The sequence below is a fragment of the Ciconia boyciana genome, chromosome 5, assembly GCF_034638445.1.
Source record: "Ciconia boyciana chromosome 5, ASM3463844v1, whole genome shotgun sequence".
Lineage (NCBI taxonomy): Eukaryota > Metazoa > Chordata > Aves > Ciconiiformes > Ciconiidae > Ciconia > Ciconia boyciana.
The window spans coordinates 73,255,757-73,271,150 of NC_132938.1; the positions used below are offsets into that span (position 1 = coordinate 73,255,757).

Sequence of the window (15,394 nt, forward strand, 5' to 3'; positions counted from 1 at the left end):
TCATGACTCCGGCTGGTCAGATAAACCAATTTTACCTCTTTGTGGCCTTCTCTAGTCTCATGGCCTCTCCCTGCTCTCAGCTACGATGGCTGAATTGCCTTCTGCCCCTAAATGCTGCTAAATCCCACAGTGACCATGAATCAGAGCTCTTAGCCATGGTAGTTCATAGATCAATATATTAACACAGACTAAAATCAATGATAGTTTGCATTAATATGCTAGATTTTGAATTGCAGCACCTTAGGACCAGACCCACTGCTCTTCAGCCAGTTTTGGGACTTGTAAGCACCACTCAATGGATGTGATGGACAGCTGGAGGTGATAACCTCTTAAATTGTCCTAGCTTGGATCAGTGAAGCTTGTCAAACAGAACTCATTAAAAACTCCTTTTCTCCTAATGCAAAAGAAGTACCTAGACCTTCCCTACTTCCTAGTCTAGCTTTCTACCCTTCTGCTGCTAGAAGAGAGTATCTTTTATTCATACTTTGTGTCTGCAAAGTCTTCCTTTCCATCGTCTGTTTTCTCCATATTTTCCTCAGTTAAACTCAGAATAAACAGCTAATAAGTTTTCCCTTGTCTATTGTTCAAGCCTTGTCATTTTGTTTAGCTAATCATCTTATCACTTACCTCTTGCCTTCTCTACTAAATTAAGTGTCCTCTTGACTTTACATAATCTGAACAACATATAAAAATATACAGTGAAAAACCTAGAAGTTTTCAGCTCAACAACTTAAAATACAGGAAAGTTATTGTAGTATTATTGGTCATGACAATGCTTAGAGTTCATTTTTGTTTCGGAAGCATATCCTGTAACTCAGAAAAGTAGACATGAGTTGATAAAAAAGAGCTAAAATATCTATTTTGCCTGAGTGCCTGTTAAATTCTTCCCCCTACACAAATACTGCAAAATAGAATTCATTTTATACACAGAATATCTATTAACTTAATACAAGGCAACAGGACACATAAATAGCTAACTTATCTGTCATATGGCCGCACAACAGAATGAGCTAATTACAGTAGCCTTTCCTTTGTTTACTGTAAAACATGAGGGGTTTTTTGTTTGTTTGTTCCCATTTAAATACAGTTGTGGAGAACACAAAGCGTGTAAGATAAGAAGCAGAGTTGGGTATGTCCAAGATTGTCCATGCATTCAGGTTTAACCGGGTTGCAGCTACAAAAGAATTTTCTCCCAGGCTGAGCTGCAGGAATTTAAAAATATTTTTGCTTTCTCTCATAGCTCGAAGAGTCAGTTGCTCACTTCATAGGTTCTCCTGACAGTTTTGTCTGACAAATTCCTTCTTGCTGCTCCATCGACCTAGGACATCAGTGATCCCCTTCATCTTTTTCATTGCCGCTCCATAGCTTTTGTAGGTTTTTTGCACTAAAGACTGAAGTTTGCTATAGAGTTTCTGTGTCTGTACTGCAGCGGGAGTACGCAGGCGTAAGTAGCAAACTGTCAGCTCCTGCAGGCTTCCACTTGAAGAATAGGGAAGACAAGTATGGACACAATCTTCCTTTCAGAATGGCCTTTGGTTCCTGTGCTGTACAAAGAGTTCCCAACAGCAAATTGCATAAGCTGCCTGTTTAGGTACTTTAAGTTGTCACAGGTACCCACGCCATTTTCCAAATCATATTTTGGCCAAGACTGACTACAGGGCTGTGTAAATCACTAAAGACAGTCTACACATACAATTAATTCTGGAGAAAGTCAGTTGCATAAATGTAAAAACACCTGCGTGAACACAACACAGCCTGGTTAATGGGAAGAGATCCAGATGTTTTACTCCTGTCTTACCTATAAATCATTTTCTGCTTGAGAAAAGTAAACTGCAGCTGTGTTCTTGTGCCTACCTTTCCATGCTGAAGTGCTTTGGTGGTCTTTTTTTACAGCACCTCATACTATTTCAGTAAGTCACTCCCATAGTCTCTACTGCCTGCTGGGCATTATCCTTTGTTTGTATGTCTGGTTTGCTTTTCACTGCAACAATCCACAACACTTCGGTGGTACCATGAATATCTTACCTGAAGAGAACTCCTCCTTCCCGCCTGCCTGTTGCACTGCTTCCAAAACACAGACACAGCTCAGACATTCTTAGTCTATAGAAAAAAACCCAAACAAAGCAGTTTACAAATTTTGTAAGATAAGGCACAGAAGAGAACATAGTGACTATAGCATTGCCTGAGCTCGGCCAAAATGCAAGTGCTGTAGAGCTGCAATTGGGATAAAGGAATTTGAAGCAGGATTGCAAGAAGGAGGACCATACTTTTAAGACAGAAAACACATGCCTAACTAGACTCCAGCTCCCAAACCACAAAGAGCTGGACAGGATGCCAGAATACAACTTAATTTCATGTCAACATGGGGAACAGTCATAAAAATATCAATACTGGGACTAATGATTCTTTTTGAAGAATAGACCTGGCATCAGAAACTCTTTCGTTTCCTGGAAATCCATTCAGGCAGTACATAAATCATTCAGACTCCTTTAACCCTCTTCCATCTCCACTGACTGCTAGAGAGCAGGAAGTTTCCAGCACCACAAGGGCAGAGAATGCTAAACAATTGCTACCTTGTTTTCGTGGTGCAAGTCAAACCATCCACGTGCAGTTGCAGACCAGCTCTGCTTGTTTTCATAAGGGGTGGGTATGAACTAGACTTTATTCTGACTTCGACTTCCACATGCTGCTTATTAGTCTCTTACCGGTTGCTCAAAATTGTAACCAGTGCTTTGAATAAAGATGCCTTCTTCCCTCTACCGTTTGCCTGGTTAAAATGAAGCTTCCTGTGCCCCCCCACCTCTGCCACCACCACCACCCACACACACTTTGCATGACCGATGTAGGAATCTTGCCACAGTGACTGTTCGTAGGGGAAAGTCAGGTCACTTTTGCTGCCCTCAATGTTGCCTTTGTTATCTGCCTTGCCACATCCCCTACTCCTTACAAACAGCACACAGACACACACACAAAAGACAGAAAACATTATACAGAATGTGGGTTTTGAGCACTTGGCAATATGAGAAAAAAAGACAGGCAAAATGAGGATAAGGTAAGGAATTAAAGAAAAAATCAGCAAACATTTATGGCATGTACAATGACATTGTTAAAATGTCTTCAATTTTATAAAGGTAAAACTCTGAAATTCTTTTGTAAAACAAACCCTAGAAAATTGTTTGGGTTTTTGGTTTTTTTTTGGTTTTTTTTTGTTTTTTCCTGTTTAGGACCGATACATATATTTTAAAAGCTTTTTTAATGTAAGCATAACTTTTAAAGTTTTTTTATTTTTCCCTTTCTCCAGTAAAACTTTTATCAACATCATTTCTCATTTAGTCCAAGCCGTACAATAGTAATTTCCAAAGCATAAACAGGCAGCAAGCTGCAAACGCAAATTACCAGGAAACCATCACCCTTTTTCCCTTAAAAGCCTGAAATGTTCTGCACAACACAACATGACACAATGATGTCTAAACACATTGCTGGCAACATGAAGTGGAATTTCAGAGACAGAAAGTGTACTAGCCATAGTATCACATGAAAGGACAAGTATTTTGCTGTTTCTTGAGTAGGCAGGTATGGTTTTCTAGACAAGTAAGAAAAAAACCAGCGTTATTTTAGTGAACATCATGAACCTTACAAGACTCTACTTGCCTTTCTCCTATATGTATATGGGATTTGCTCCCATGGATTAGCACAAGGCTGTCTGAAGAACATTAGATGTAATCACCAACCTGACCTCATCAGAAACTGTATTCCCTTTCTCCCTCAACCTGTGCCCTTCTAATGTCATTAATTAGATATCTGGCCTCATGCAGCCTCCTTAATGATAAATGTAATGCAGTGCAGCAGCAAAACAGCATAAAGACCATATCTATCAGCTCTGTGGGCAAATAGGATGAAAAGTGAATAAAGGATTTTCTGTCTTCAGGGAAGGCACTCTAAAAACAGCAATACAAAAACCCATGTCATGGAAACACACAAAAAAGCACTCCAAAACCACAACAACAAACTCCCTTCATGCCCTCACACCAAAAACCTAAGAAACAAAGGGGGAAAAACCCTCTTATTTACTACCACTGACACTAAACAACTACAGCAAGTACTACAGCAGGTGGGTTTTTTTAACACCCTCCACGGAATATGAATATACTCTTGTACATGTTAACTCTGACTGGAGGGTAAAGCCAGGCTTCTGAGAATGCACCCGACTGAGAGAAGGCAGTCTACCAGAATGCCTCCAGCATAAAAAAGGAAAGGAGGTTCACAACAACCCCAGAGGAGGATTTTACAAAGTGTGGACCAAATTCTGAAGGAAAAGGGAGAGTTTCTGATACGAGGAAAGGCAGGCATGCACAAACACAGGCACACACACAGAGGACGGGAAGAAAGCCATGTCATTGCCCCAACAAAGGAACGGATTTGGTGCAGGGAATGGTGTGAATGAGGCTTCCAGCAGCTGGGAAAGCGACAGGGAATGCTACACTGCAACAACTTGCAGGCTTTACTTAGCCTATGCCAAAGACGCTGCTTGCTTTATACATCCAGTTAGCGGTCCTTATGATAGTCTATCCAGGTACTAGGGTATACTTATACTACATACTTATATACTTATACTGTATACTTATACTATACATCCCGGGGGGGCAGCTGGTAGTGAGACTTTCTAGGCACAGCAATATCCTGTTCCCTTTAGTTAATTCCTCAATCCCAAATGTCAGCATGGAAATCATGATGCTGCAACCTAGACGGACCCAGTAAGAGAAGCAGTCCTGTTGAATGCCCTCATAATGAATGATTCCTTGTCACCCTCATTCTTTCATCTCATTGAATTTATAATTTTATTTTATTTTATTTTTTTCATTTTTTACTTTTACCACTGATTCCACCTTATAAGCACAAAGTCCTAACAGCTCCTGTGGAAGCATTATATTTTCAAGTCAGCCACATAGATCAACATAATAAACATGCAGCCTCAGATTTTATTATTAGACATCAAAGTGCATTTGGTCTTCAGCACAGGATGACAATGAATTAATTCCAGGGCACTAAAAGCTAAATGTACATGCACTGAAAGATGTGTGCATGAACAGAAAACAGACATGAGCAGATCTTGTTTAAGATCAGTGAGTCTTCCTACAACTTCAAACATTCTCATGGGCCATCAGGTCTTAGCCTAACGTTAGAATATTTGAGGATAAACAAGATTGTCTTTAAAAATGTCTTGCTCTCTCTCTCGTCATCAGACGCACACTGTGCTCTATTCCACGTAAATTTGAATCTGTTTTAGAACACCTGTGATGTGCTCTGTGGTCAGAAGAAACTCTTCTTTTTTTATTCATTAAATACTGAGGTTCAGTCAGTTTTCCATTTCTAAAGGTACTTCTACTGAGAAAAATGACAGTGTTCACAAGTTGAACAGATACGTAACTCTTCAAAGTTTTAGCACATGTACATAATTTTAAATTCTCTCATTACATCTACTGATTTCAATAGGAACGTTCCTAACACATTAACTTAAGCATGAGCGGTCATTGTAGCATGAGGGCCCTGAATAATAGTCTATACTAGCAATGCTGTGCATTGCAGTAATCAAATTTTCAAATGTAAATGCCCCACAGAAAAAGCAGTATTCTCTCCATTAAGTCACAGCAAAAAAAGTAAGTCTCGTTCATTTTAGCCCTATTTTAAAAGCACTCTTTTAAGTATCTCCCTCAGGCAATGAAAGAATTTGCAAAGAGTTTTGGTGAAACATTAAAAAGATCTCAATTTTAGTGTTTTGAAATCTTGCTCATTTAATTTTTTTCAACTTCACAGCATTTCTAACACACAGAAGGAAGCAGATCAAATTAAAATACTTGCTGCTTTCTCCCTATCTTGATATATGCTAAATATAATACACCAAATAGGACATGATATTGGCTCCAAGGTAAAGAACAGGAGAATAGTGCCAGTTGTGCAGCTGCCTCAAAATACACAGATTATTGTGTGAACTAAAGAACGACATTTGCTACTATTCTACCATAAATGTTATAGTTGCAATTCAGTACTATACTGACACAAGGCACTGCCTGGTTTTATGTTTCTAACACGAAATTATAACTTTTCCAGGTAATTGCAGTACAGTCGTATTTCTCTTAGGTTCACAGATAAGGCATTTATGTATATTAAAAAAGAATTATTTCACCTATTATGGCAAACTGATGAACGAAATCATCAAGCTAATTTCAACATTGGAAGAGTTTAAATAAAGGCTATTAATCCTTTACATCAGGTCTAGAGTAATCTATAAATGCCTATTCATACTTTAAGGGTGCATCTTTTATAGGTGGGGACAAGATTTTTCTATCTCATTTTGGAACTTACAGACCATAATTATTCTAGGCCTTGGGCCACTCTTAGTTTCCTGCTCATGAATCTCTAAAACTGAAATATGATTTTGAGGATTTGCAAATAATAACAGAGAGACTGTAGTATTTACTTTTCTTTCGAGTTGTTTAAACAAGAAAAACAAATTTTCAAATATTTTCATGTAAGATGAAGGGCCCTTTTTTGTTGATTATTTCTTTTTTCTACAACACCCAATAAAATTCAAGAAATAATGTTATTCCTGTGAAAAGCATAAATCCAGCACAAGTAATCCTTTTGGACTTTTACTATAAAAGAGTTGGTACTCAGAAAAACAAACAGGTTAAAATAAATTTAGACACATTCTGGAGAGTACATTGTAGTGTATGCAGCTATCAAATTGCAATGGGTTTCAGAGTTGCTTCAATAAGTTTAAAGTTGACAGATGCATTGTTCTTTCTCATAAAGACTAATTTTTTTTCTATCCTGTTGATTTTTATTAACATAAATATAATTAATCATACAGCAATAACGTAATGACTTTTTCTTTTGGAGCCCTAATTGTTGCTAAAGTATCTCTAATCCTTTTACAAAATCCAAATATAAACAAGTTTTAACTCACACATCAGAGTTTTTCTCAGAAGCTGAAAACAATAAAAAGGAATTAAGATGATGCAGAAATTATGATGTCAAAAAAAGGATTTGTATAGGCAATTCAAGGAAGCCAGAACTTGATTACAAGATACAGCAATGGGAAAACAAAAAAAAAGTATACACATTTTTGACTATGTGTAGGGTCACGCTATTAGACAGTATATGAAACAAAAGTTTGTGGTCACATAAAGGAGAGCGTCTAAATTCTAAGTTTCCTTTATGTTGAATATAATTTTCACAGTAGAGGGATGAAATATTGCCAATTATATAAAGGAAATTATCTTGAATCTCCAGTCCTCCATGTGAGACATACTAGCCCTTTCAAAATGTCTTTTTTTCTTGTTTGTTTGTTTCTTTCTGTTAGGCAGAGATGGAAGAAATCCAACAAATACAATGGTACAGAAACCGCAGAAATTGCTTCTTCCTGCTATTGAGCAAGGAGTTTTATTTGATCATGGAAATTGGCTTCTCTTTCTTCTGGTTTTACCTCATTTTTTCTGATGCTTATCCATCTAGATCTCCTTGCTTTTATTCTTTTGAAAAACATCATGCATTTGCAATGACCACAACTTTCCACCAAAGTTAAAACATATGTATGCTTTTTCTCCTCCCCTTTTCCTGCTTATAGTGTGGACAACTGAAAGCAGTTGAGCTAAGACAAATCTTTTACTTAATCAAAACCTCACAGCCTCTGGTATTCTTTCATTATGGGGATTCATCGGCTCTAATCATCTTTAGTTCTCAAGCCCAGAGGCTACAGAATAACAAGAGTTAAGTGAGTTGCTTAGGGAAAAATCCTTCTAGGAGTACGTCTAGTTGTCAATATTGAAAAGATAATCTAATAATCTATTATCCTACAGAGATTCATATTTTAATTTAACTTGGCTAATTAGACCTACAACTCTAAGGATCTGCAAATACCCTTTAATGCTATTGATGGTAGAAATCTGACTGAAAGTAAAGCTGTGACATTAGTTTGTTGGAGATTTAGATCATCTCTTTGTCTTCTAAGTATTTAATGCCAAAAAGCAAGTCCTTTGAGGAAGCGTCATCTTCTAGCTCTCCCAAAAGAAGGTCAAAATAGGTCTCTCATTAGGTCCCTTAGAAAAGAGTCTGATACACTGTAAAGATAAATCTTAATTTACAAATTTGTTCAAAGACCAAGAAGTTGACATAAGAAATTCATTGATAGAATATTAAAAACAATTAAAAGCTGGTAGTATTTTGATAGTGGCCTTTCAAGTCCTTTTAAATATACATTCCAGGCAAAAAGGAATGACAGTTTCCACTCACCAGCTTTTGATAACAGGAGTTTTGAACTCAGCCATCTTTCTTTCAAATCTGTTAAATAAACAACTTATTCTATTAATTTCTCTCATTTCAACTTTCAAATAGAATAGAACAGAATAGAATATTTCAGTTGGAAGGGACCCACAATGATCATTTAGTCCAACTGCCTGACCAATTCAGGGCTGACCAAAAGTTAAAGCATGTTATTAAGGGCATTGTCCAAATGCCTCTTAAAAACTGACAGGCTTGGGGCATCGACCACCTCTCTAGGAAGCCTGTTTCAGTGTTTGACCACCTTCTCAGTAAAGAAATGCTTCCTAATGTCCAGTCTAAACTTCCCCTGGTGCAGCCTTGAACCATTCCCATGCATCCTATCACTGGACACCAGGCAGAAGAGATCAACACGTCCCTCTCCACGTCCCCTCCTCAGGAAGCTGTAGGGAGCAATGAGATCGCCCCTCAGCCTCCTTTTCTCCAAACTAGACAAACCCAAAGTCCTTAGCCGCTCCTCATAGGACATTCTTTCCAGCCCTTTCACCAGCAATGTCCTTTGAGGACCCCTTACTACTGACTGGTGGCCCCAAGAGGTCCATCAGGAGACCAGCACTGTAAGATGTGGGAGAGCAAATCACAGGCCAAGAGCGTCTGCTTTGACAAATTACTTATAGCTCACAAAAAAAAAAAAAAAAGAAAAAAAGGTCTGTTCCTTCCTCCTTGGTTTCCCTCACTTGCAGCCACCAGACGCTCGCTACCAGCAGTCACTAAACCGAATGGCTGACTGCAATGCTCTCTGCAACCTGTAACACCACTGTTATTTTACCCACGTTTACTCCCTCGGATGCAAACTTGCCCAAAGCTAACCTAGTGAATCAAGGAGATGGTTTCAGAATAACTGCCTGCTTTCTTATGTTATTTTAAATTTTAATAACCACCTAGGACTAGTTGCCAGAACGGATCCATGCAGAGTTAAGTGTGGGGTTTGCAGTATGTGTGGGCGGTAGTTAAAGGAACAGGGAAATGGTAAAATTTCAGAACTGACCTTTTGTTAATGTTTCTTCCAGAAGCAACAGAAAACAATCTTCTATAAACAGCAGAGAGGATTATGCCAAGTGTGAATGCTACAGTTACTCAGCAATAGATGAAACAGAGATGTCAATCCCGTTTTCAAGTCAGAATCTCAAGCTATGCTTGAAAAAGAAGTAGTGGTCAATATTTCCCATAAAACATAATTGCAACATTATTTCTTATGTAAAACTCCAAACTTTAGGAATATACTTATATCCACACATATGTGCTAACTGATTACTAAATGGGGGTTTTTTGGTAAATACATGACATACTGAAATTTCATTCTCTGTCATTTGGAAAGATTAATATGATTATTAATCTTCTAATTCATTACCATGAGTCACATATTTTTAACTACATGCAGATACAAAATCCCCTCAATTATTTCTTCTTCTATATGACTTTTCTGAAACTGTTGTTTGCTTTCAGTAACCAGCATCAGTAAGAGGAAATAATATTCACAGGATACATAATGAATTTGAACAGTGAACGCATCAGGTCCATCTTCTATTCAATGCCGAAGAACGGTAGTGCACATGGGCCCTGTTTACAGAAACGTTATCTATGTCCCAAGTTAGGCATGAAATCCAGAAAGTTTAAATGTTTTGTGACTACACTTGCTCAGCGAAAACCAGAGACTAGAAATCTGCTCATTTCCTTTTCTTGCACAGCTGGTGTATGTATTACCCAATTCTGAAATCACTTAAAAATATACTAAAGAAAGACTCCCAGGGCCACGATATCTTTTAAGGTTATATGGAAGTTTTTTTAAAGTCTCAAAGCTAAACCTATGCTTAGGCAGCCATCTCAGTAGTTATACATTACATAGGTAAGAGTTAAACAAGTGTTACATGCTATGAGGTGTTCAGGAACACATCATAGTGTTCAGGAACATTTGGTTCAAAATCAATAAAAATTATTTGTCATATTAGTTGACAGATGAGACACGTCACGGAAATAGTGTCTCAGAGTGTCCATTGCAGGTTGCAAGAAAGGCCTGGTATATCATATTGACTAGACTGCCTATAAATAAATGTAACTTTCTTCTTTGAGGCCATCAGTATTACTCTCAGCCCTTTACTGACAATCATCTTTAGGTAGGCAGCAGTGCTAAGGAAACTTAAGATTAAATACAGGAAGCAGATGTGCAAGCAAGGCAGGCTGATAATCCAAATATGCTGCTGCGGCACCACGGATACTACCAGCTTTGGACTCAAAGTCCAGTTCAAAATCTGTGGGTTTTATAACCTTGGACATGATTCTTTATTCTTAACACTACACTGATTTCAGGCACAAGCTGGCTCAAACAGAGCCCTTTTGAATGCATTTCTGGCCAATGTTTTCAGTTCAAAGACTGACTTGTTCTCCTCCAGGTCAGTAGGACCTGCAACGCCCACCTCCTCCCCAGTTTTCTTCCCTTGCTGGAGGTAGATACAACTTAATACCTCCTGCAAAACAAGGCTGATGAGTCATCCTGCTGACTTCCTGCTGTAATATACAGAAATCCTACATCTGAGGATGTCATACTGAATTTGAAACTTTTTGAAGTCTGCAGGTTGGAAGGAATGAAATACATTTTCAGATTCGACAAAGGAAAACAGAAGTGAATAATGGTAAAAATAAAATAGAGTATGATGAGTATGAACAAATGGTCTCAAGCGATCATTAATATGCTATCTGGAAACTGTAAGTAAATGAGTTGTCTAATGCCTAGTGATTGAAGCAGAAAAATATCAGTCTAAAAGCAATGCAAGGTTTTTTGGTGTAATGAAAATGTGAAAAAATCATCAGTTTTCAATTAAGAAGTCTCTTATTATGATTCATTATGACTGCATTTCAGGTCTTTTTGAATTGCTTTTGAATTCCTAATTTTACTAGGTTTCCCTTTAACATAGAGTTACTCTAAAAGTCTATTTGCTCTCTCTACTTCTCAGTGTAGGTGTGAGTGACTGCACTTTGACTTGCATGCATAACTTATTTATTATAATCTTGATTAAATATTTAATGCTATGGATACGTTATATAAATTATTATGAATTGCTGACAGTGGTGGGTGTTAACAGGCACTTGTCATTTAGGACAGACGTAAAAAACCATTAAGCTCCTTTATGCAATTCGGCAGCTGAAGCAGTAACTATTGGACAACTCTGACTCAAGATACTGTCCTTCTTCCCATCCCCCAATACCATAATTTTGGGAGCTAGCTAGGCCCGAGGATATGGACAAGTTCAACTACTGTTTGCGGAGAATTAGCAAATTCTTTTAGAGGACAAAGCAGAAATATGAAACATAGTAAGCAAGCACAAAACTGTCTCAGAGGTATAGCAGCATGTCTCCAAAAAAGTGTTAAAGTGAAGTTCTCACTTCTTGGCTGAGTGATGGTCATAGGAGGCCATAAACAAGGAATATTCTCTTTTCTGAATATTCTCTAAGTCAGGAATATAGGATATGGGAAGTTTCTTACACATAAATTGTAAGAATTTCATCAGCGATACCTGATCCTAAAATTTTTTACTGTTAACACCAATACACAAAGACTAACTTTGGAAAACACTTCAAGTAGTAAAAATAACTGAGTTACACTATTTCTCTATTTCATTAGCCATTGTCCTCTTTGGGGGACAGTCACCCTATTTTCCACTGACAAAACTGTTGAACAATTGGTTCTGTAAAATGCTACATACAGTTAAAAAATTAGGCATGGTGTTGTTACTTACCATGTGTCTGAAAGGAATAATGTCTCTCAGACATGGAGAGAGCCAGATGGTACGACAAAGGAAATTGGGAGTCATTAAATTGCAGAGAGGGAAAAAGATGTTGTGGAAGAAAATTAAAGAGCTAAAAGGCACATATGCCACGTAGAGCAAAAAAAAGAACCGGGGAAAATACTTTTGTATCTCCCTGTGAACTATTAAAGGCAGAAAGAGTGAAAAATGTTTTGAGATCTCTTTTCTATTTTGTTCTGGGGAATTTTTTTTGCTTTGTTTTCTGAAGGACAGTTTTGCTAAGAGTTTTATGAGAGTCAGTATCAGTTCAGATAAAAGTGTCTTAAAAACTCTTCCTGTGAGCCATTTTCTTGTTTCATTATTTTATTCTCAAAGAAGGAGTTGCTTATTTTCTCCTCCTTTGAAGAGGAAAAAGACTATCAACTACCAGATTTGAAAAATAAAAAAGAAAGTCTTTGAACTAAAATTAACTACGGTATTTCAAGCTATTATTATTGAGTTGCAATCTTCTGTACCATCAAAGAAATGAGTCAGTATAAACCCAGTATCACTTATTAGTTCTTAAGATTAGCTGTAAATGTAAAGCTGGCATAAATCAGTATAGGTTACCAGCTGCTGTAAAGCTGGGTTGATACATGCTTGTCCTGCTCTCACCACCAATTGTTAAAACCTAGAAGTTATTTACTAAGCTGGGTGGGTACAGTGTATGGATAGCAACCTCTATTTCAAGACTTCTACTCAAGGACACTCAGACATTCGACACTCACACAAATCAAGGCTACCGGCACCACTCACCCAGCAAACAAGGCACTCACCAAAACCAGTCAACAAGTCAGGTCCTGGATGGCAATCTGGCCCCTGCACATAGCAGCTCCACCTCCTCCACTCGTCCCAGGGAGGGCTACAGCTCATTACAACTTCATTTACCTATTGCTCCTCTGTTTTTCTAGCTCCTACTGGATTATCTAGTAACTTAGAGCTGAGCAGATGTGATCAAGGCCTCAGTTATCTGAGAGGTGCTTTTGGGTAGGCTTCACCTGACACAATCTCACTGCCCAAAGAAGAGAAATGAAGTTGGTGAAGGGTCTAGAGAACAAGTCCTGCGAGGAGCAGCCAAGGGAACTGGGGTTGTTTAGTCTGGAGAAAAGGAGGCTCAGGGGAGACCTTATCGCTTTCTACAATACCTGAAAGGAGGTTGTAGAGAGGTGGGGGTTGGTCTCTTTCCCCAAGTAACAAGCCATAGGACAAGAGGAAATGGCCTCAAGTTGTGCCAGGCGAGGTTTAGATTGGATATCAGGAAAAATTTTGTCACCAAAAGAGTTATTAAGCATTGGAACAGGCTGCCCAGGGAAGTGGTTGAGTCTCTGGAGCTATTTAAAAGATGTGTAGATGTGGTGCTTAGGGACACGGTTTAGTGGTGGACTTGGCAGTGCTAGGTTTATGGCTGGACTCAATGATCTTAAAAGTCTTTTCCAACCTAAACATTTCTATGAATCTAAGTAACTGACAGACTCGACAGGTAACACATCAGGCTCACTTCTATCTACATAACATACTTTTACTCAGGTAATTAGGTCCAAACTTGGACAGTCCTACAATTTAGGATTGTATTTCAAGTCAAGCTTTAGGAAAGACGCTTCAGAAATAAAATTTCCAAACAACTAGCAATAGATATCAAACAGCAAAAACCTCCTCTTTTATGTGGTAGAATGGAGGTTTTGTATGAGGGATTCTAGAAATTCCTTTTTCAAAAGAGGGCCTTATTATGCAAGTATTAAATTAGGACCTTAGAAATGACAAAAATCCTCAACAAAATATTTCTTCTGAAAGGAAAGCAAGTATAAAATTTAAGAAAAAAAAATTCCATGGCTTTTTAGTTACTACTTGTAATATACTGAAATGTGAAAAATGTTTCGCAAAAACATTTCTGTTTCAGTGATGTTTTAACAGAGCCCTTATCTTTTCCGCATGTATCACATTGATTTTTCTCAGTCCTAATCTCCCCCTAATTTCCTAAGAAGCTTTTTGATTCCAGAGGCTTGTGTACAGAACAAATTGTCTGGGATTTCCGAGTTCCCACCTTCATTTCCTGCCAGATGGGCAACTAAGCTCTATGATTTCCTGAACTTCTGGACTCTCTCTTGGAGCACCAAGCAGGATGGGCCAGCATGGTATCAGGAAATTTGAGTTTCCTGACCATTTGTGGATTAATCTTGACATAACTCTTTCCACTTCAGGCTCCCACTGCTGAGCATTCACAGTGAATCTCATCAACACTTGACAATTTGATCATAAGTGTAAAGCAAATGGTAGTTGTCAGACTTGTTTTAACTGGTCTCTGAAATACATTCTTACAGATGATACATATGACAACCCTATTTTTCTGAGAAGACATAGTTCAGAAATTTTTCAAGCCATTCCAACAAAGCGGAATTTCCACCACAAGATTTAAATAGGGTATAGCATAAAATCCCTCATGCTTAATTCACTTTTCCATATAAATAATACCAAATGATATTACCTTTGCCTTGACTTGCCTATTAGTCTGCAGATAGGACTCCATGAGAAAGCCCGTTCTTGAAGGAAAAGAAATCAAGCTTAAAGATAATGATTCTAATAAATTCAGAGTTCTCATAAAATTGGCTTCCCAAATAACGGCAACAATACTTGGTGTTACCTTTGCTCATGTGGATCACTGAAAAACTCTATAGATATATAGGGGTTTAGTAATTTCCTTTTATATGTCAAGTTTGAACAAAATGATTACAATTCGGTTGAGAAGAAGTGGTTTCAAACTATAAGGGAATGTTGTAGTTCAGAACTCATATATGACAACCCCTCCTTCCTGCCCCCCAACAAAGTGGGAAAAGTATTGAGAGGGTGTAGTTTCTGCACCAGGCAGGAAGATGCCGCATTCTGGAGGGTGAGAAAGTTACACACACAATCAATAATCTTCAATGGCCAAATCTGTAATTTAACATCATAGATACTGGTCATGTAGGTTACCATAGTATCATACTGAGATGTTTATGCTATTAATAGGAATACCAGGCCAGACAAGCTGATAGATACCTGCCTCCTCTGAAACATCATCTTATTGACAAGGATGGAAAAGGTTATGTAAATGATTAAATACGTAAATAAATAGATTTAATAAACAACACAGCTAATGCTAAGACAGCAGTGTTGAATGAATATCCAGAAATGCTGAGCAATGAATTCGAGGTTGGAATATATTACCGGATAAGAAGTAAAAAAGGATGTGGAATTTGCATGTGTTCACCCACAACTCTGAAATTACTGAGAAAAGT

At 37.9% G+C, this 15,394-nt stretch overlaps 1 long non-coding RNA gene across 1 annotated transcript in view; it reads right to left on the reverse strand.

Moving 5' to 3' along the window:
- Nucleotides 1–2,020: 2,020 nt before the first annotated feature.
- LOC140652004 (uncharacterized) overlaps nucleotides 2,021–15,394 on the reverse strand; it is a 164,431-nt gene continuing 151,057 nt past the window's right edge. Inside the window, exon 4 of the long non-coding RNA XR_012042626.1 lies at nucleotides 2,021–2,100. This is a non-coding gene — a long non-coding RNA (uncharacterized lncRNA). The remainder of the gene's footprint in view (nucleotides 2,101–15,394) is intronic.